We start from the raw sequence: 20,584 nt of genomic DNA on the forward strand, positions 1-20,584 counted from the left end.
GGAGGGGCAAGTATTGTTGAGTAAGCAGGAATTCTAGAGAAAGACTCAGACAGATTATGAGAATGGGTAAAGGAGTGGCAGAAGGAATATCATGTAGGCAAATGTATGGTTATGCACTTTGGGGGAAGGAATAATAGCAAACACTATTTTCTATATGGGAAGAAAAAGGACTTGAGGCTTCCTTAGAGGTTAACTTGCAGGTTGAATTGGTGGTAAGGAAGAGAAATGCAGTGTTTGTTTTAATTTCAAGAGGACTATAGTATAAGATCAAGGATGCAATGCTGAGGCTTTGGTCAAACAGCAATTGAAGTACTGACAGCGTTTATGGTTCCCTTATCTAAGAAAAGATGTGCTGGCATTGAAGAGGGTCCAAAGGAGGCTCATGAGAACGATTCTACGAATGAAAGGGTTAATACACGAGGACCATTTGATGGTCTGGGCCTGTACCCGCTGGAGTTTAGAAGAATGAGGGAGGATCTCATTGAAACCAATTGAATATTGAAAGGCCTTGATAGAGTGGATGTGGAGAGGATGTTTCCTATAGTGGGAGACTGTAGGACCAGAGGACACAGGCTTTGAACAGAAGGATGTCCCTTTAGAACAAAAATGAGAAGGAATTTCTTAAGCCAGAGGGTAGTGAATCTATGGAATTCATTGCCACAGTTGTCTGTAGCAGCCTAGTCTTTGGGTTTATGTAAACTGAAGGTTGATAGGTTGTTGATTAGATTGGGCGTCAAAAGCTCCAGGGAGACGGAAGGAGAATTGGGTCAAGAAGGAAAATAAATCAGCCATGATGAAATGGTGGAACAGATTCAGTGGGCCGTGCAGCCTAATTCTGTCTAATTGTGGTCTTATGGTCTCTTAAGCGAAGCAAAAAATGGAGAAGGTAATGAAATTTGCATGATATCTGAAAGCACTCTTTTCTCTACTTCCAAGAATCCATCAAGGAAAACCACCTATAAATTCAAAGAGTAATACATTGGCCCAATGAGTACACACCAGCCCATGACCTGCTTATAGACGTTTTCCCTTAGGGTCCTGTTAAAGCTTTCCTCTCTGTAGGAACAAACTGAAAGGTCACATGGAGCTGGTGCTCTAAATAACGGGTGATTCATTAAAAACCGGTTCGCAGCAGGAAACCAGTCAAAGCTGACCTCCCTCAGCATGAATTAGGTACAGCCTTTACATTCCCAGTTGACAAGATTACCAGCAAAACTACATCTTGGTGACAGAATGGTGGCTAGAGGAAAACTTTAATAAGTAACAGACTAAGTCTTGATGAGAGAATAAAATGATTATCCGCAGGTCCAGCAGTAAGTGCAATTTTCTATTACAGTAATGGGTGCACACTATAACATAATTAGTGAACTTCCTGAAACCTGGGTGTGGCCACTGCTGCATTCTATGTCTCTACTTCTCGGCTTTGTCTGCGGTTCCCTGTCACCACATTAGCACAATCCGGCATCCGTTTTGCGGCAGCAGTCCAGCGCAGTGCATCCCTCTGCAACACGTTCCAGGTTTTGGTTCTCCTTCCCTGGAAAAAGACTGTATACATTCACCCTGTCTATGCCAATTATGATTTTGTGCTCCTCTATAAAGTCACCCACACCCCCCAAGTTTCCTGTGCTCTAAGGAGTAGAAGTCCAAGCCTGCCCATCCTCAAATGGGATCTCACCATCTTCTTGTACAGTGCAATATGACTTTTCAATTTTTTTACTCGATGCTCCGACCAATGAAATCAAACTTTCTACACATACTTTTTCATTTCTTTTATTTACACAGTGTGGAACAGGCTCTTCCAGTCCAATGAGCTGCTCTGCCCACCAACTCACCCAGCCAGGATAATTTACAATGACCAATTAACCTACGTCCTCCACAACCCTGTCATAGGCTTTGGAGGCTTGTATGTCTTAATGACTCAGAGAGCTACGTTGGCTGGAGTTAGGGCCTTGTGCTTTGGCTCTTGGTACAGGTCAAAGTGTGGAGGCCAGACTGAGAGTGGTCCACCAGTCCTCCAGGTTTGGGGGTTCAGCTCAGGGCTAACAACCCTGACTGGTCAAATAAAACTGTGACAGAAACAGCAATGAAGAATTCTTTTAGATCTGAGTGTGATGGTACTCCTGAATTTCCACCGGGGACTTACATGACTGACGGTAGTGAAAATCGAGGGGAAGCTTCTGACATACTGAAGGAAGCCGTGAAGACTGGCAGAGATGGAGGACCTTCATTACTGCTCTAAATGCCAGTGGCATAATGGACAGTAAGTAAGTAATTAACCTACTCAACCGATACGTCTTTGGACTGTGGGAGGAAACCAGAGCACACAGAGGAAACCCACGCATTCATAGGGAGGTGGGTGAGAAAGGTAAAGGGCCGGAGATGAAAGAATCTGATAGGAGAGGAGAGTGGACCATAGGAGAAAGGGAAAGAGGAAGGGCACAAGGGAGATGAGAAGAAAAGGTCAGAGGCCAGAGCGGGGAATAGAAGAGGTGGAAAGGTGGAGAGGGAGAAAACTACCAAAGGAGAAATCGGTGTTCATGCCAATAATTTGGAGGCTACCAAGATGGAATATGAAGTGTTCCTCCTCCACTCTGAGAGTGGCCTCATCATGACACAAGGGGAGGCGGTGGACTGACATGTTGGAACGGGAAAGGGAATTGGAATTAAAATGGTTAGCCACTGGGAAATTTCACCTTTTGCGGATGGAGCAGAAGTACTCAACGAAACAGCCCTCCAATTTACTCTAGGTCTCTAGGTACCCTACTTGACAAATACAGATAACATTCCGGAGCGGCCGCGCGCGCTGCATCGCGCCACCATCTTCTCCTCCTTTTTCGCTATTACACCTCAGGGCATTCTGGTGTTGGAGTTCAATTCTGATGCTGTCTGTAAGGAGTTTGTACGTTCCCCCAATGACTGTGTAAGTTTACTCTGGTGCTCCAGTTTCCACCTAGAGTCCCAAGACTAATTAGGTTAATTGGTCATTGTAATTTGTCCTGTGACTAGGCTAAGGGAAATCTGCAGATGCTGGAAATCCAAAGCAACACACACAAAATGCTGGAGCAACTCAGCAGGTCAGGCAACATCTATGGAAAAGAGCAAACAGACGAGACCCTTCTTCAGGACTGGAAAGGAAGGGGACAGATGCTGAATGAGAAGATAGAGGGAGGCTGGCTGGAAGGTGATAAGTGAAGCCAGGGTGGGAAAAGTCGAAGGCTGGAGAAGAAGGAATCTGATAGGAAAGGAGAGTGGACCATAGGAAAGAGGGAAGGGGGAAGGGACCCAGGGGGAAGTGATAGGCAGGTAAGAAGAAGTAAAAAAGTCAGAATGGGAAACGTGGGGGGGGGGTGAATTTTTGTTCAGCAGAAGAAATCAATATTCATGCCATCAGGTTGGAGGCTACCCAGACAGAAACATAGAAACATAGAAAATAGGTGCAGGAGTAGGCCATTCAGCCCTTCGAGCCTGCACCGCCATTCAGTATGATCATGGCTGATCATCCAACTCAGAACCCTGTACCAGCCTTCTTTCCATACCCCCGATCCCTTTAGCCACAAGGGCCATAACTAACTCCCTCTTAAATGTAGCCAATGAACTGGCCTCAACTGTTTCCTGTGGCAGAGAGTTCCACAGATTCACCACTCTCTGTGTGAAAAAATATTTTCTCATCTCGGTCCTAAAAGGTTTCCCCTTTATCCTCAAACTGTGACCCCTCTTTCTGGACTTCCCCAACAGCGGGAACAATCTTCCTGCATCTGGCCTGTCCAATCCCTTTAGAATTTTATACATTTCAATCAGATCCCCCCTCAATCTTCTAAATTCCAGAGGGTATAAGCCTAGTCGATCCAGTCTTTCATCATATGAAAGTCCTGCCATCCCAGGAATCAATCTGGTGAACCTTCTTTGTACTCCCTCTATGGCAAGAATGTCTTTCCTCAGATTAGGGGACCAAAACTGCACACAATACTCCAGGTGTGGTCTCACCAAGGCCTTGTACAACTGCAGTAGTACCTCCCTGCTCCTGTACTCGAATCATCTTGCTATGAATGCCAGCATACCATTTGCCTTTTTCACCACCTGCTGTACCGTACCTGCATGCCCACTTTCAATGACTGGTGTATAAGGACACCCAGGTCTCGTTGCACCTCCCCTTTTCCTAATCGGCCACCATTCAGATAATAATCTGTTTTCCTGTTTTTTCCACCAAAGTGGATAACCTCACATTTATCCACATTAAATTACATCTGCCATGAATTTTCCCACTCACCTAACCTATCCAAGTCACCCTGCATCCTCTTAGCATCCTCCTCACAGCTAGAACTGCCACCCAGCTTCGTGTCATCCGCAAACTTGGAGATGTTGCATTTAATTCCCTTGTCTAAGTCATTAATATATATTGTAAACAACTGGGGTCCCAGCACTGAGCCTTGCGGTACCCCACTAGTCACCGCCTGCCATTCTGAAAAGGTCCCGTTTATTCCCACTCTTTGCTTCCTGTCTGTCAACCAATTCTCTATCCACATCAATACCTTACCCCCAATACCGTGTGCTTTAAGTTTGCACACTAATCTCCTGTGTGGGACCTTGTCAAAAGCCTTTTGAAAATCCAAATATACCACATCCACTGGTTCTCCCCCATCCACTCTACTAGTTACATCCTCAAAAAATTCTATGAGATTCGTCAGACATAATTTTTCTTTCACAAATCCATGCTGACTTTGTGCGATGATTTCACTGCTTTCCAAATGTGCTGTTATCACATCTTTGATAACTGACTCTAGCATTTTCCCCACCACCAATGTTAGGTTAACCGGTCTATAATTCCCCGGTTTCTCTCTCCCTCCTTTTTTAAAAAGCAGGGTTATATTAGCCACCCTCCAATCCTCAGGAACTAATCCAGAATCTAAAGAGTTCTGAAAACTTATCACTAATGCATCCACTATCTCTTGGGCTACTTCCTCAAGCACTCTGGGATGCAGACCATCTGGCCCTTCAATTTACCTAACACCACCTCCCTACTAACATGTATTTCCCTCAGTTCCTCCATCTCACTAGACCCTCGGTCCCCTACTATTTCTGGAAGATTATTTATGTCCTCCTTAGTGAAGACAGACCTTAATGAAGTAGTTATTCAATTGGTCTGCCATGTCCTTGTTCCCCATGATTCAATTCACCTGTTTCTGACTGTAAGGGACCTACATTTGTCTTAACCAATCTTTTTCTTTTCACATATCTATAAAAGCTTTTACGGTCAGTTTTTATGTTCCCTGCCAGTTTTCTCTCATAATCTTTTTTCCTTTTCCTAATTAAGCCCTTTGTCCTCCTCTGCTGGACTCTGAATTTCTCCCAGTCCTCAGGTGTGCAGCTTTTTCTGGCTAATTTGTATGTTTTTTCTTTGGCATTGATACTATCCCTAATTTCCCTTGTCAGCCATGGCTGCACTACCTTCCTTGGTTTATTCTTTTGCCAAACTGGGGTGAACAATAGACTCGCAAACACGAGGAATTCTGCAGATGCTGGAAATTCAAGCTGTGGTAAACCATGTATATATGTTGTAACTCGGTTGCCTGTCTGGACACACCCCTCTGCTGACTGCCCCTGTGTAAAGGTGTTCGACTTCCCCCTCCCCCTCAGTCCGGGGGCAGACACTCACTGTGGACGTCGTATTGTACAGCGAATAAAAGCCTTTCAGTATTTTACCAAACCTCAGTCTTTTGGAGTAATTGAGGGTGCTTCAATTTTATTCGCTGTACATTTTAAAACATGGAACAGGCCCTGAGACCAGAAAAATTAGACCTCCACCACATTCCCCCTCTCTGCCGAGGCCCACACGGCCTTCAACCGCATAAAAGGGGACATTGCCAAAGCAGCAATGCATGCGGTGGATGAGGCCATTCCCTTCCAAGTAAAGAGTGACGCCTCCGACTTTGCGCTGGCTGCTACCCTCAACCAGGCAGGAAGACCAGTGGTGTTCTTCTCCCGTACCCTTCAAGGCCCTGAAATTCGGCACTCTGCAGTGGAGAAAGCGGCCCAGGCCATAGTGGAAGCTATAAGGCACTGGAGGCACTATCTTGCCGGCAAAAGGTTCACCCTGCTAACTGACCAGCGCTCAGTCGCGTTCATGTTTAATAATCAGCAGCGGAGCAAAATCAAAAATGATAAAATTCTGAGGTGGAGAATTGAACTCTCCACCTACAACTATGACATCATGTACAGGCCTGGGAAGCTCAACGAGCCCTCCGATGCCCTATCCCGGGGAACATGTGCCAGCGCGCAGATCGACCGGCTATACGCCCTACATGTAGACCTTTGCCACCCGGGAGTCACCCGGCTTTTCCACTTCGTGAAAGCCCGGAACCTGCCTTACTCCCTTGAGGAGATCAGGATGATGACCAGAGACTGCCAAGTCTGCGCAGAGTGCAAACCGCACTTCTACCGACCCGAAAAGGCACCACTCATCAAGGCCACCCGCCCCTTTGAGCGACTGAGTGTTGACTTTAAGGGCCCCCTTCCCTCCACCGACCGCAATGTGTACTTTCTTAACGTAATTGACGAGTACTCGCGGTTCCCCTTCGCCATTCCCTGCCCCAACACCACTACCACGTCAGTTATAAAAGCCCTGCGCAAGCTCTTCACTCTGTTCGGATACCCATGCTATATCCACAGTGACAGAGGGTCCTCGTTTATGAGTGACGAGCTGCGCCAATATCTACTGGCTAGGGGAATTGCAACCAGCAGGACAGCGAGCTATAACCCCCGGGGGAATGGACAGGTAGAGAAGGAGAATGCTACGGTGTGGAAAGCCACACTCTTAGCCCTCAGGTCAAAGGGACTGCCGGTCTCCCGCTGGCAGGAGGTCCTTCCCGAGGCACTCCACTCCATCCGCTCCCTGTTATGCACGGCCACCAATGCCACCCCTCATGAGCGGCTCTTTTCTTTTCCCAGAAAATCAACCACTGGAACCACCCTACCAACTTGGCTGACGTCCCCGGGGCCAGTGCTGCTTCGGAAACATGCGAGGAGCAATAAATACTCCCCGATGGTCGAGAGGGTTCACTTACTTCATGCGAACCCCCAGTATGCTTACATGGTTTTACCTGATGGGCGGGAGGACACGGTCTTCATCCGCAACCTGGCGCCCGCAGGAGCTCCGGGCCCCTACCCTGAACACTCCGTGGTGACTATTGACCCCGTACCCACCAATGTATGTACCTACGAGACACCGTGCATCCCAAACCCTATACAGACACCACACGACACTCCCATACCGGGCGCGACGCACACGCATGAGGGATTACCGACGCCTAACGTGCTGGCACCTGAAGTCAGGCCGGAGCCAGCACAACCGCCATCGCCGGTGCTACGTAGATCACAGCGACGGACTCGACCGCCTGATAGACTTAACCTGTAAATATACTTCTTGTAAATATTGTCAGTCACTTCACCCCGCGGGACTCTTTTTAAAAAAAGGAGGGGTGAATGTGGTAAACCATGTATATATGTTGTAACTCGGTTACCTGTCTGGACACACCCCTCTGCTGACTGCCCCTGTGGCTCCTCCCACAGAGTCCTGTATAAAGGTGTTCGCCTTGCCCCTCCCCCTCAGTCCGGGGGCAGACACTCACTGTGGAGGTCGTATTGTACAGCGAATAAAAGCCTTTCAGTATTTTACCAAACCTCAGTCTTTTGGAGTAATTGAAGGTGCTTCACAAGCAACACACATCAAAGTTGCTGGTGAACGCAGCAGGCCAGGCAGCATCTCTAGGAAGAGGTACCGTCAACGTTTCGGGCTGAGACCCTTCATCAGGACTAACTGAAGGAAGAGCTATTAAGAGATTTGAAAGTGGGAGGGGGAAGGGGAGATAAAAAAAATAGACTATAACAATAGACTATAAGGTATTGCCCCTCCCCTGGGGTGGCCTCATTTTAGCAGGCGGAGGCCGTGGATCGACACTTCAGAAAGGAAATGGGATTGGGAATTAATACATTTGGCCACTGGAAAGTCCCGCTTGTGGTTAAATATAGGTGGGTTGCTGGGCCTTGTTGGTCTGGAAGGGGCTGTTTCGTGCTGTATCTGAATAGAAGAAATAAATTAAGTCAGGACTGGAAAGAAAGGGGGCAAGAAGCCAGAATGAGCAGCAGTGGAGGGGGAGAATCAGAATGAGCTGGAAGGTGATAGGTGAAGCCAGGTGAGGGGAAAAGGTAGGTAGGTGGGAGGGAAGCAGTGAAGTGGAATGCTCAGAGGTGATAGGTAGAAGAAGCAAAGTGCTGAAAAAGAAGGAATCTGATAGGACAGGAGAATGAACCATGGGGGAAAGCAGACAGGATAAATTTATTCTCTGTTGCAGGTGAAGGCAGAACACAAATATGCCATTGCTTAGAAAAATGAACACTTAAATGACAACCTGCAGTGGGCAGCTTCTCAAATCCAAATTAGAAACATACCAATGCAAAACAGATAATGCAGATACATTAGGGACATTTAAGAAACTCTTGGGTGATAGAAGAATGGAAGAATATATAGGACGGAAGAACTAATTTGACCTTAGAGTTAGTTGAAAGATCAGTACAACATTGTGGGCCGAAGGGCCTGGAATTGGATGTACAAGGGTCAGACAGGTGGGGCAGTGAAGAAGGCAGATGGCACACTTGCCTTTAGTCGTCAGGGCACTGAGTACAAGAGTCAAGGAGCCACGTTGCAACTAGGTTTCCACACTGAACTGCTCATGGAATAATGGTGAATGTATTCCGGTCCACTTCCATCTCAATCCACATTGCATTGGTCAGTATGAGCAGAGCACAGAGCAAGATCCGCACATGTACACCGTTTGCATTAACAACCAACACAACTCAAGGGTGTGCTGGGATCAGCCTACAAATGTTGCCACGCGTTCTGGCACCAACCTACAGTCTCAGGCACACATGTACAGTATGCATAGACTAGCGGCCCACGATGTTTGCAAAGCACTGTGCTTGTCAATGCGAAGCGAAGTTTGAGTTTGTAAACCTGGCTAAAGCAAAGGTTGTTGGGAGCAGCAAGGGTGGAGCCTCAGGGAGGGGTGTGGGACAGCTGGCAGAGAAGGTGTGCCAGGGGTGGGGTGGTGTAGGTGCAGATACACCCAGCCCTGAGACACCAGGCAGGGTCATTTGATTCTAAACAATTGGTTTATTGATCATTACAGAATGTCTCCCTGGCGCTTCCCACTGCCTCCCCTCTCCCTTCTCCTTTTCCCAACCAGGATTCCCCTCTCCCTGTCCCCTTCCCACTCTCAGTCACAACAGAGACCCATATCAGAATCAGGTTTATCATCACTCACATATGTCGTGAAATTAGTTTTAATTTGTGGCAGCATTACAGTGCAATGCACTAAGTTACTACAGCGCCCTGGCCATATGTATGTGCCTAAGACTTTTGCAAGTACTGTAACGTGTCCATAAGGTTCAGCAGAATAACACAAGCAACCTCAACAGCAACACCACAGCAGCAAAACAAGCCTCCTTCCTCCCTCCCACCTACGCATCTACTCCAAACATCCCACCCTGCAAAAACTCATTTCAGGGAGGCAGCACCATCAATTTGCGGGAGACTCCCGGAACTTCCGGGAGAGGTGGGATGTCTGCAAAAGAGTAGCTCCTTAGCAGCTAGCCAGCTAGTTTAAATAACATTAGCTATGCTAATGAACAAATGACACCTGTTAAACTCACCTCAACATGTCTTTTACAGTCTTAACCCACCATGGGCAATAGAAAAGTCACTGTTGCAAACAGTGCAGCGAGCAACACTGTCATTATTTTTGACCTCTATTAGGCAGGGGTACACTTTAGGGTAGTCTGGGGTGACGTACGTTTTATATTTTCTTATTTTGGAACACTCTGCCATGGCGCGCTCTCTCTCTCTCGCTCTCTCTCATGCTCTCTCTCTCGCTCGCTCACTCTCAAAAAAATTGATTTCCAGCATATTGTATAATAATTTGTGGGCATCAGGGACCCAATATTAATAATGGGGAGACTCCCGGAACTTCCGGGAGAGGTGGGATGTCTGCTACTCACTCACACACAGACAGACCTTCGACCCCAGGACAGGCTTCTTGGCCTCCAACCTCCAACCTCTGGCCCAGATTTGTAGACTCACAGACATACCAGGCCTCAGCTTCCAGACTGTCTAACTTCGGTCTTTGAACTTTGGATTTTGACTTTCAGGCTTTTGGGAGATAGTTGGCCTCTGCGAGGTTGCAGGCATCTTCTGCCGAGAGTGAACTCTGGTTATGGCTGTGGCGTGGACGGGTGACAATGGACATCAGTGGATGTTTGGATGGCCCTGATTGCTGGGTCCCAGGGCCTGCTATCCATGTGAATGGGAGGCACGAGGGCCGGACAGTGCATGGACAGGATGGTGAAGAAGGCATATCGCACGCTTCGCTTCAATGATCAGGGGAACAAGTACAAGTGTCAGGAAGAAATGCTGCGGCTGTATAAGATTTCAGTTAGGCCACACTTGGAGTACGGTGTGCAATTCTGGTTGTCTCATTACAAGAATGATGCTTTGGAGAGGGTGGAGAAGAAAGATACCAGGATGCTGCCTGGATTAGAGGGCATAAGCTAATAAGGGGAGATTGGAAAAAGTTGGGTTGTTTTCTTTGAAACATCCGGGGCTGACAGGATACCTGATAGTTCATTAGATCATGAGAGAAATAGGGAGAGTAAGATCGTGGCCTGCAGTTCAGGGTCCTGTCATCAGCTAGTCGGGAGTCAATACTGAGGGGCAGAGTCCGAAGGTCAATTGGAGGTCTGGAAGTCAAAACCCAATGGCTGAACAATCCACCACCAGCTCCCATGGCTTCATGTGACCCTGATTGGGAGGCTGAGCAGGTGCTACACCTTGCCCAAGGATGACTTACAGGCTAGTGGAGGGATGGAGCACCTTACACCTCCTTTGGTAGTGATGTATCTCCACCCCGCTACCTTTATGTTTCAATGTACATGTGACAAACAAATGAATTTGAATCTAAATCTTTTTTTTTCTCCAGAGTAAAATTCCAAGAACTAGAGGACAAATATTTAAGTTCAGAGGGAGAATGTTTAAAAGGAATGTGTTCAGTTTCAGTCACCCAACAATAGGAAAGATGCCATTAAACTGGAAAAAATACTGCGGAGATTCACATGGATGTCATTGGGATGCGAGGAACAGATATATGGAAGGAGGTTGAGCAGGTTGGGACCTTTTTCACAGGAGCAAAGGAGAACGAGGCAAGATCTTACAAGGGTGTATAAAATTATGAAGGGCATAAATTGGTGAATGCACACAGCCTTTTTCTGAGGGTTGGGGAATCAAAAATGAAAGGGCTTAGGTCTTTGGGTGGCTGGAGTCAACTGTCTTGTAAAGACACTGGCCACAAGAAGCCAATAGCAAACCACTTCTGTAGAAAAATTTGCCAAGAACAATCATGGTCAAAGACCATGATCACCCATGTCATACAATAATGAGCATCGTCATCTAGAAAAAGATATTCTGGAGTCAGAGAAGGTCCAGAGAAGGTTGGCGAGAATGATCCTGGAATTTAAGGTGTTAATAGAGGAGGAGCATTTCACAGCTCTGAGCCTTTATCCACGGGAGTTTAGAAGAACGAGGGGGGATCTCATTGAAACAAACCAAATGTTGACATGCTTAAATAGGGTAGACACGGAGAGAACGTTTCCTATAGTGGGGGAGTCTAGGACCAGAGGGCACAGCCTCAGAATACAGGGTGCTGAATCTGTAGAATTCATTGCCACAGATAGCTGCGGTATATCAGCATCAAAATCAGTTTGAATATCATTGGCATATACGTTCCTTGTGGGCGGCCTCAGGAGAGACAAAGGCTACGCAAGTAAACCAAGACAGCAAATCCAGAGTGGAGCCCCTAAGGCGGCTGGATTTTATTGAACATCCTTTTGGCAGCTCCTGCAGCCAAGCTGGTGCCAAACGTATTGCTTCATAAGCTTTCCTTTGGACTACACTGGTGAGGCCGAGAGGGGGATCTCAATGACTGGGCATCTCAGGATCTCCATACCTTTGACCCAGGCTCGTGATGATGACCATCATCACCCATTGCCCTTCGAGACAGACGGATGCCAACCAACTATATTGTGAAATATTTTGTTTTGCGGCAGCGGTACATTGCAATGCATAATTTAAAAATATAAATTACAATTAGAAACATATAAAAATAAATTTAATAAATGGTGCAAAAAGAGAGCAATAAAAGAAAAAGAAACAAAAAAATATATATGATTGCCCACGACGTACAACATATGATGATGGTATTGATAATGATCATTTTAAGTTGAGAGGGGAAAGGATTATTAGGAACCTGAGGAGCAATTTTTTTTTCCAGCTAGAAAGTGGTCAATATGGGGAATGAGTGGCCGGACAGAGGGAGTGGTCAGTATGGGGAATGAGTGGCCGGACAGAGGGAGTGGTCGGTATGGGGAATGAGTGGCCGGACAGAGGGAGTGGTCAGTATGGGGAATGAGTGGCCGGACAGAGGGAGTGGTCAGTATGGGGAATGAGTGGCCGGACAGAGGGAGTGGTCAGTATGGGGAATGAGTGGCCGGACAGAGGGAGTGGTCAGTATGGGGAATGAGTGGCCGGACAGAGGTAGTGGTCAGTATGGGGAATGAGTGGTCAGACAGAGGGAGTGGTCAGTATGGGGAATGAGTGGCCGGACAGAGGGAGTGGTCAGTATGGGGAATGAGTGGCCGGACAGAGGGAGTGGTCAGTATGGGGAATGAGTGGCCGGACAGAGGGAGTGGTCAGTATGGGGAATGAGTGGCCGGACAGAGGTAGTGGTCAGTATGGGGAATGAGTGGCCGGACAGAGGGAGTGGTCAGTATGGGGAATGAGTGGCTGGATAGAGGGAGTGGTCAGTATGGGGAATGAGTGGCCGGACAGAGGGAGTGGTCAGTATGGGGAATGAGTGGCCGGACAGAGGGAGTGGTCAGTATGGGGAATGAGTGGTCGGACAGAGGGAGTGGTCAGTATGGGGAATGAGTGGTCAGACAGAGGTAGTGGTCAGTATAGGGAATGAGTGGCTGGACAGAGGGAGTGGTCAGTGTGGGGAATGAGTGGTCGGACAGAGGGAGTGGTCAGTATGGGGAATGAGTGGCCGGACAGAGGGAGTGGTCAGTATGGGGAATGAGTGGCTGGATAGAGGGAGTGGTCAGTATGGGGAATGAGTGGCTGGATAGAGGGAGTGGTCAGTATGGGGAATGAGTGGCCGGACAGAAGGAGTGGTCAGTATGGGGAATGAGTGGCCGGACAGAGGGAGTGGTCAGTATGGGGAATGAGTGGCCGGACAGAGGGAGTGGTCAGTATGGGGAATGAGTGGCCGGACAGAGGGAGTGGTCAGTATGGGGAATGAGTGGCCGGACAGAGGGAGTGGTCAGTATGGGGAATGAGTGGTCGGACAGAGGGAGTGGTCAGTATGGGGAATGAGTGGTCAGACAGAGGGAGTGGTCAGTATGGGGAATGAGTGGCCGGACAGAGGGAGTGGTCAGTATGGGGAATGAGTGGCCGGACAGAGGTAGTGGTCAGTATGGGGAATGAGTGGCCGGACAGAAGGAGTGGTCAGTATGGGGAATGAGTGGCCGGACAGAGGGAGTGGTCAGTATGGGGAATGAGTGGCCGGACAGAGGGAGTGGTCAGTATGGGGAATGAGTGGTCGGACAGAGGGAGTGGTCAGTACAGGGAATGAGACAACAACTGTTGCCTGGGTGCTTCCCCAGTCACAGCTTTATGGGAGAGTGGTAAAGAGAAAGCCACTGTCGAAAAATATCTCACATGAAGTCATGGGTAGAGTTTTCCAGAAGGCATGGGGGAGATTCTAAAGTCAGCTGGAAGTAGGTTCTATAGTCTAGTGAAAACAAAATTGAGCTTTTTGTCCATCAGGCTAAACACTTATGTTTGGCGCATCATCAAAAACACCCCATCCCTTTTGTGAAGCATGGAGGTGGCTGCATCATGCTGTGGGGATGCTTCACTGCAACAGGCCCTGGAAGGCTTATGAAGGTAGAGGGTAAAATGAATACAGCAAAGTACAGGGAAATCCTGGAGGAAAAACTGATGCAGTCTGCAAGAGAACTGTGACTTGGGAGAAGATTTGGTTTCCATCAAGACAATGACCCCGAGTATAAAGTCAAAGCTACACAGGAATGGCTTAAAAACAGCAAAGTTAATGTCCTGGAGTGGCCAAGTCATAGCCCAGACCTCAATCTAATTGAGAATTTATGACTGGACATGAGAAGGTCTGTTCACTCATGATCCCCATGCAATCTGACGGAGCTTGAGCAGTTTTGTAAAGAAGAATGGGGAAAAATTTAAGCGTCCAGTTGTGCAAAGCTGATAGAGACCTATCCACACAGACTCAAGGCTGTAATTGATGCCAAAGGTGCATCTACTAAATACTGACTTGAAGGGGGTGAATACTTATGCAATCAATTGTTGATCAGTGTCAAAAAATCCAAATTAAATCCACTGTGATTCAATGTTTTAAAACAATAAAACATGACAATTTCCAAGGGGGTGAATACTTTTTATGGGCACTGTACACAGTACAGTATTGGAACACACAAAATGCTGGAGGAACTCAGAAGATCAGGCAGCAGCTCTGGGGGGAAATGAAGAGTGAACAGTTACAGTTTGGGGCAACACAGTAGTGTAGTGGTTTGCACAATGCTTTACAGTACCAGTGACCTAGGTTCAATTCCCACTGCTGTTCTGTAAGGAGTTAGTATATTCTTCCTGGGACCGCGTGGGTTTTCTCTGGGTGCTACAGTTTTCTCCCGCAGTCCAAAGACCGACAGGTCAGTAGGTTAATTGGTCATTGTAAATTGTCCTATGTTTAGGCTAGGATAAGGTAGATGGGTTCCTGAATCATTGAGTGTGTGTCTTCAGGCTCCCCTACCTCCTTCCTAATGGTAGCAATGAGAGAAGGACATGTCTTGGATGGCGGGGGTCCTGAATGATAGATGCCACCTTTTTGAGACATCACTTCTTGAAGACGCCCTGGATGCTATGGAGGTTAGTGCCCATGATGGAACTGACGAAGTTTACAACTCTCTGCAGCTCTTCTCAATCCTGTGCAGCATCCCCATACCCAGATGGTGATGTAGCCAGTTAGAATGCTCTCCACCGTACATCTGTAGAGACTTGCAAAGTGTCTTTGCTGCCATACCAAATCTCCTCAAACTCCTAATAAAGTATAGCCACGGTCGTGCTATCTTTGTAGCTGTATCGATATGTTGGGACCAGGCTAGGTTCTCAGAGATATTGACACCCAGGAACTTGACAGTGCTCACTCTTTCCACTTCTGATCCCTTGCTGAGGACTGGTGTGTGTTCCCTCCTCCTACCCTTTCTGAAATCCACAACCAGTACTTTGGTCTTACTGTGTTTGAATACAAATTTTTTTGCTGTGACACCAATCAACTAGCAAGCACATCTTACTCCTATGCACTCTGTCATCTCCATCTGAGGTTCTACCAACAATGGTTGTATCATCAGCAAATTTATAGATGGCATTTGGGTGGCACCTAGCCACACAGTCATGGGTATATAGAGAGTAGGGCCATGGGCTAAGCACGCACCCCTGAAGTGAGCCAGTGTTGATCGTCATCGAGGTGAAGATGTTATTTCCAATACTTTTAGTTAGGAAGTTGAGGATCCAGTTGCAGAGGGAGGTACAGAGGCCCAGGTTCTGTAGATTTTTGAGCAGCACTGTAGGAATGGTGGTGTTAAACGCTAAGCTGCAGTCAGTAAGTAGCATCCTGACATAGGTATTTGTATTGCCCAGGTGATCTAAATAAAGCTAATCTCTGTCTTTAAAACAATATGCTTTAAAAGAGAGGAGGGTGAAATTTATCTTAGAGTACGTCAAAAGGTCGGCAGAACATCATGGGCCGAAGGGCCAGTACTGTCCTGTGAAGTTCCGTGTTCTGTGTTTGAACTGTTCGGAAATAATGATTTTGTTCTGAGGGAAAATCGGTGCCTGGTGAGCCCTTGACTGGATTTGCAACAATGAAAATCATGGAAAAGACAGCTGTTGCTTAAAACTCTAGCCTGGCATATTCCAATTATCGAAGACAGTTTCTATTAATAACACAACAGCCTCTGGGCATACCAGTTCCCACTTGCTCAGTGGGGCAGAAGAAGGAACTGAATCTCTTTTATTATTAAATAACAGTTTTTAACTCTTAATGTTGGAGTCAATAATCCCTTCACAAATTGGATTAGTACAAGATTACTTCTTAAATGCAAATAAACTACAAGGTTCAAAAAAATGTACATAATCTTCAAACCAGTTGTGATATTTAGTGCTTAATATTTATTAATACTACCCTGAACCATAACTCTCTGGAATAAAATTGCCAAAAACATTTTCTTAATTGAAGCTGAGGCCAAATAGCAAAAAAAACCACAAAATTAAGATTTAGATTCAACATTTCAAAGATTAAAGTAAATTGATCATTAAAGGATCAAGGATCAACTTTATTAGTGATATACATACATACAGTGGCCACTTTATTAGGTGTACCTGTACACCTGCTCATTAATGCAAATATCTGATCAGCCAATCATGTGGTAACAACTCAATGCATAAAAGCATGCAGACATGGTCAAGAAGTTTAGTTGTTGTTCTGACTAAACATCAGAATCTGGAAGTAATGTGATCTAAGTGACTTTGACTGTGGAATGATTGTTGGTGCCAGACAGGCTGGTTTGAGTATCTTGGAAACTGCTGATCTCCTGGGATTTTCACGCACAACTGTCTGTAGAGTTTACAGAGAATGGCTCGAGAAACAGGAAACATCTAGTGAGCAGTAGTTCTGTGGGTAAAAATGACTTGTTAATGAGAGAGGTCAGAGGAGAATTGCCAGACTGGCTCAAGCTGACAGGAAGGCGATAGTAACTCAAATAAGCATGTGGCACGACAGTGCTGTGCGGAAGAGCATTCCTGAATGCACAACATATTGAACCTTAATGTGAATGGGCTACAGCAGCAGAAGATCACAAACACAGTGACCGCATTTTAGGTACCTAATAAAGTGTGTAAAATATGTATATGTTAGCACATGTTATCTCGAGATTCATTTTCTTGCAGACGTTCACAGGAAAAGACCAATTAGAACAACTGATCTGAGAAAATGGAGGTAATTTACTCTTATCATATCCTACACCTTTTTATTCCTAAGTAAAGCAACTCATAGCAAAAAGAAATCTAAATCAAACCTGAAAGGATCTACTAGACCAGGGGTTCCCAGCCTGGGGTCTATGGACCCCTCTAATGGCAAGGCTCCATGGCATAAAAAAAGTTGAGAGCCCCTGTACTAGACTGTCTTTTTCACATCAATATTCAAAAAATCTAAGGATTCTCTCCAGCACAGGAATGAATTGCATGCCAACATGCAATGTGATTTCACTTCCTTTATATAACAAGGTCTATTGAACTCCCTGCCACCACCCAGATCTCATCACACAGGAAGCAATGGTGGCATTATGCTTAACTTTTTACCTTGTGTCATAAATGCACCTTATTATTTGTTAATTTATTTGTGATAATATTACTTTATGTGTTGTGTTTGTGCATTATATGTACTGTGTAGTCTGTGGAAGCATTGTTTTGTTTGGCGGTATACATGTGTACGGTTGAATGACAATCAGCTCGAACTTGAACTTTCCCAAACACAATGCTTTATCGCAGATATGGACATTTCTGGGAAATCAACAACAGTGCTTGCAAGCAGAAATGACAGTTAGTCAGACGTGATTATTATTACCCTTAGACTTATTCTCTAGGCTTCAGTTTTACCAACTCACACGGGTCAACAACATAAGAATGTATTTAGCCAGAATCAACAAGTTCAAAACGGACAGCGATCAGGTGAATTTAGCTCTAATTGCTTCAGTTTTGGAGCCTATTCAAATAATCAGTTGCAGCTGACATACCGTATGTACAAACCAGTCTGCAGATTATTAGCAAAGATTTAACTGGTACTTACACATCGACACTCGCTTTCAATCTTCACTACAGATCTTGGATAATATTACTGAAAAGTTTCCAGGGATCAGACTTTTGCTCCCTTTAGGCACCATGTAATAGTCTCACTATATACAGCTGTTCACCCAAATCACTCACCCCGAGTTAAACACAAACTCAGATTTCAGCTTTAAGATGTTACTCACCTCACCCACGAAAGGAACAGATGAAGTTCTGAAAGTTATGAAAATACAGATCCTTCCTGATGGAACTGTTTGGACTTTGCCAAGCTGACGGCACGAGGGTTTGCGAGATACCAAATGCAGAGCTGTGCAGCACCTGTTCTGAGACATACAGAGACAATCAGCCATTTGACCACAATTAACCAATCACACTGAAGGGCTGAAATAGAATAGTTCTGACTTGCTTACACTTTCTAGCAGAAGGTTTAATGAAGGTTTTGATGTGTCCATCTTGTTGTCCTCGATATCTTGCACATTACAGCCATTTCTGAAGTTTAAAAAACAGAAGTCACACACATTATTTATTTATTGAGATACAGTGTGGAATAGACTCCTCCAGCCTTTCGAGCCACGCTGCCCAGCAATCCCCCGATTTAATCCGAGCCCAGTCACGGTACAATTTACAATGACCATTAACCTACCAACCGGTACGTCTTTGGACTGTGGGAGGAAACCAGAGCACCCGGTGGAAACTCACATGGTCACGGGGAGATCGTACTAACTCCTTACAGGCAGTGGCGAGAATGAACCCGGGTCACTGGTACCGTAAAGCGTTGTGCTGACCACTGTGCTACTGGAGTCACAGAGTCAAAGGGCACTACAGCACATATCTTCACTCCCTCGAGACAATGTGTTAAACTCCCTTCAGACACACTCTTCGGCCCATCTAGTCCATGCTAAACTGTTTTTCTGCATAGTCCCATTGACCCACACTGGGACTATTGTGTATTTAATATTTCAGTAATATTTGAGAAGTCTTATATATGTATAGACAGATAGATATACGAGGGGTGATTGATAAGTTCGTGGCCTAAGGTAGAAGGAGATGAGTTATTAACTTCAGACTTTCTGCATAATCACTCAAAGAGTTGACCTGCATGTGCATGTAACGAGAGCTGTATAACTCATCTCCTTCTACCTTAGGCCACAAACTTATCAATCATCCACCTGTGGGCACTTTCTGGAGGTCCAAGATCCGTATGCTCCACGACCGCTGGACTAAGTGTGTAAATGTAGGAGGGGACTATGTTGAAAAATAAAGGTGCTAGGTTTTCTAAAATTGATTCCTTCTACCTTAGGCCACAAACTTATCAATCACCTCTCGTAGATCTATTGTAACACACATAAAAAGCTGGAGGATCTCAGCAGGTCGGGCAGCATCTACGAAAATGAATAAGCAGTCGACTTTTTGGGCTGAGAACCTTCAGGACTGCTTCTCGTATTATATATAGATATATAGGTATAATCTTTCTTGTTCATTTAAATAATTAATCATGGGTTAAGCGTATAATTACGTGGATTGCATACATCATCACGTTTCCACGTGATACGTGCATACCTCGCTTGAAGTAAACACGAAGTTAGCCCTGCATTCTTGGACTCCCATGTCTTCCTTTGGATTTGTTTAACCTTTTGAATGTGTTTACCCAAACTACACCATGGGACAGTAGGGTAACGTCACGGTTATCAGAGCATTTTTACAGCATTATTCTTTCTGCTGTCAGTAAGGAGTTTGTACCTTCTCCCCGTGACCGCGTGGGTTTCCTCCAGGTGCTCCAGTTTCCTCCCACATTCCAAAGACGGATAGTTTATAGATTAACTGGTCACATGGTTGTAATTGGGTGGCGTGGGCTCTGTAGGCCAGAGGGGCCTGTTACAGTACTGTACATCTTTCAGATCTCAAAACTACTCTCAAATGTGGGAATTGAGCCTGCATCCTCCATCTCCACTCTCACACCAGTGAAGAATTTCCCGGTTAGATTCCCCTTGAATATTTCACCTTTCACTCTTCACCTATGACCTCTGGTTCTAGACTCAGCCTACCTCAGTGGAAAAAGCCTGCAGTTACTCTATCTAATTTGCAATATCCTTCACAATTTTGTGTACCTCAATCAAATCTCCCCCCAATCATCAATGCTCCACAAATACTTAACAAAAACAGTTACAAAATTATTTAAAATAATCATAATTTATTTCCTTAGTAGTTTGTCACAATGAATTACAGTTAAGCAGCAGTGAGTTCAATGGGAAACTGCTTTTTCTAAAAGTCTGTGTGGTATGAATTTATATTTTCCACACCTGTCAGGGTTTTCAAACAATGAAATTAAACACCTCAGAGGAACAAATTTTAAACATGGGGCGGCACAGTGGCATAGCAGTTAGTGTAATCGCTTTATAACTGGAGTGTGATTCGTACTGCTGTCTGTAAGCAGTCTTCATGCTCTCACCGTGACTGTGTGGGTTTCCTCTGGGTGCTCTGGTTTCCTCCCACATCCCAAAGGTCTACAGGTTAGGGTTAGTGAGTTGGGTCCTTGCTATACGGGGGGCT

At 45.8% G+C, this 20,584-nt stretch overlaps 1 protein-coding gene across 4 annotated transcripts in view; it reads right to left on the reverse strand.

Annotated features, from left to right (window-relative positions):
* Positions 1-18,320, reverse strand: part of LOC140186273 (cAMP-regulated phosphoprotein 21-like) — a 379,019-nt gene extending 360,699 nt beyond the window's left edge. For all 4 annotated transcript variants that reach the window (XM_072242365.1, XM_072243188.1, XM_072241563.1 and 1 more), the window contains exon 1: positions 18,220-18,320. The gene's annotated coding sequence lies outside the window, so the exon portion shown is untranslated. The remainder of the gene's footprint in view (positions 1-18,219) is intronic.
* Between the last annotated feature and the right edge of the window lie 2,264 nt (positions 18,321-20,584).

This window comes from Mobula birostris, chromosome 1, assembly GCF_030028105.1.
Source record: "Mobula birostris isolate sMobBir1 chromosome 1, sMobBir1.hap1, whole genome shotgun sequence".
Classification (NCBI taxonomy): domain Eukaryota; kingdom Metazoa; phylum Chordata; class Chondrichthyes; order Myliobatiformes; family Myliobatidae; genus Mobula; species Mobula birostris.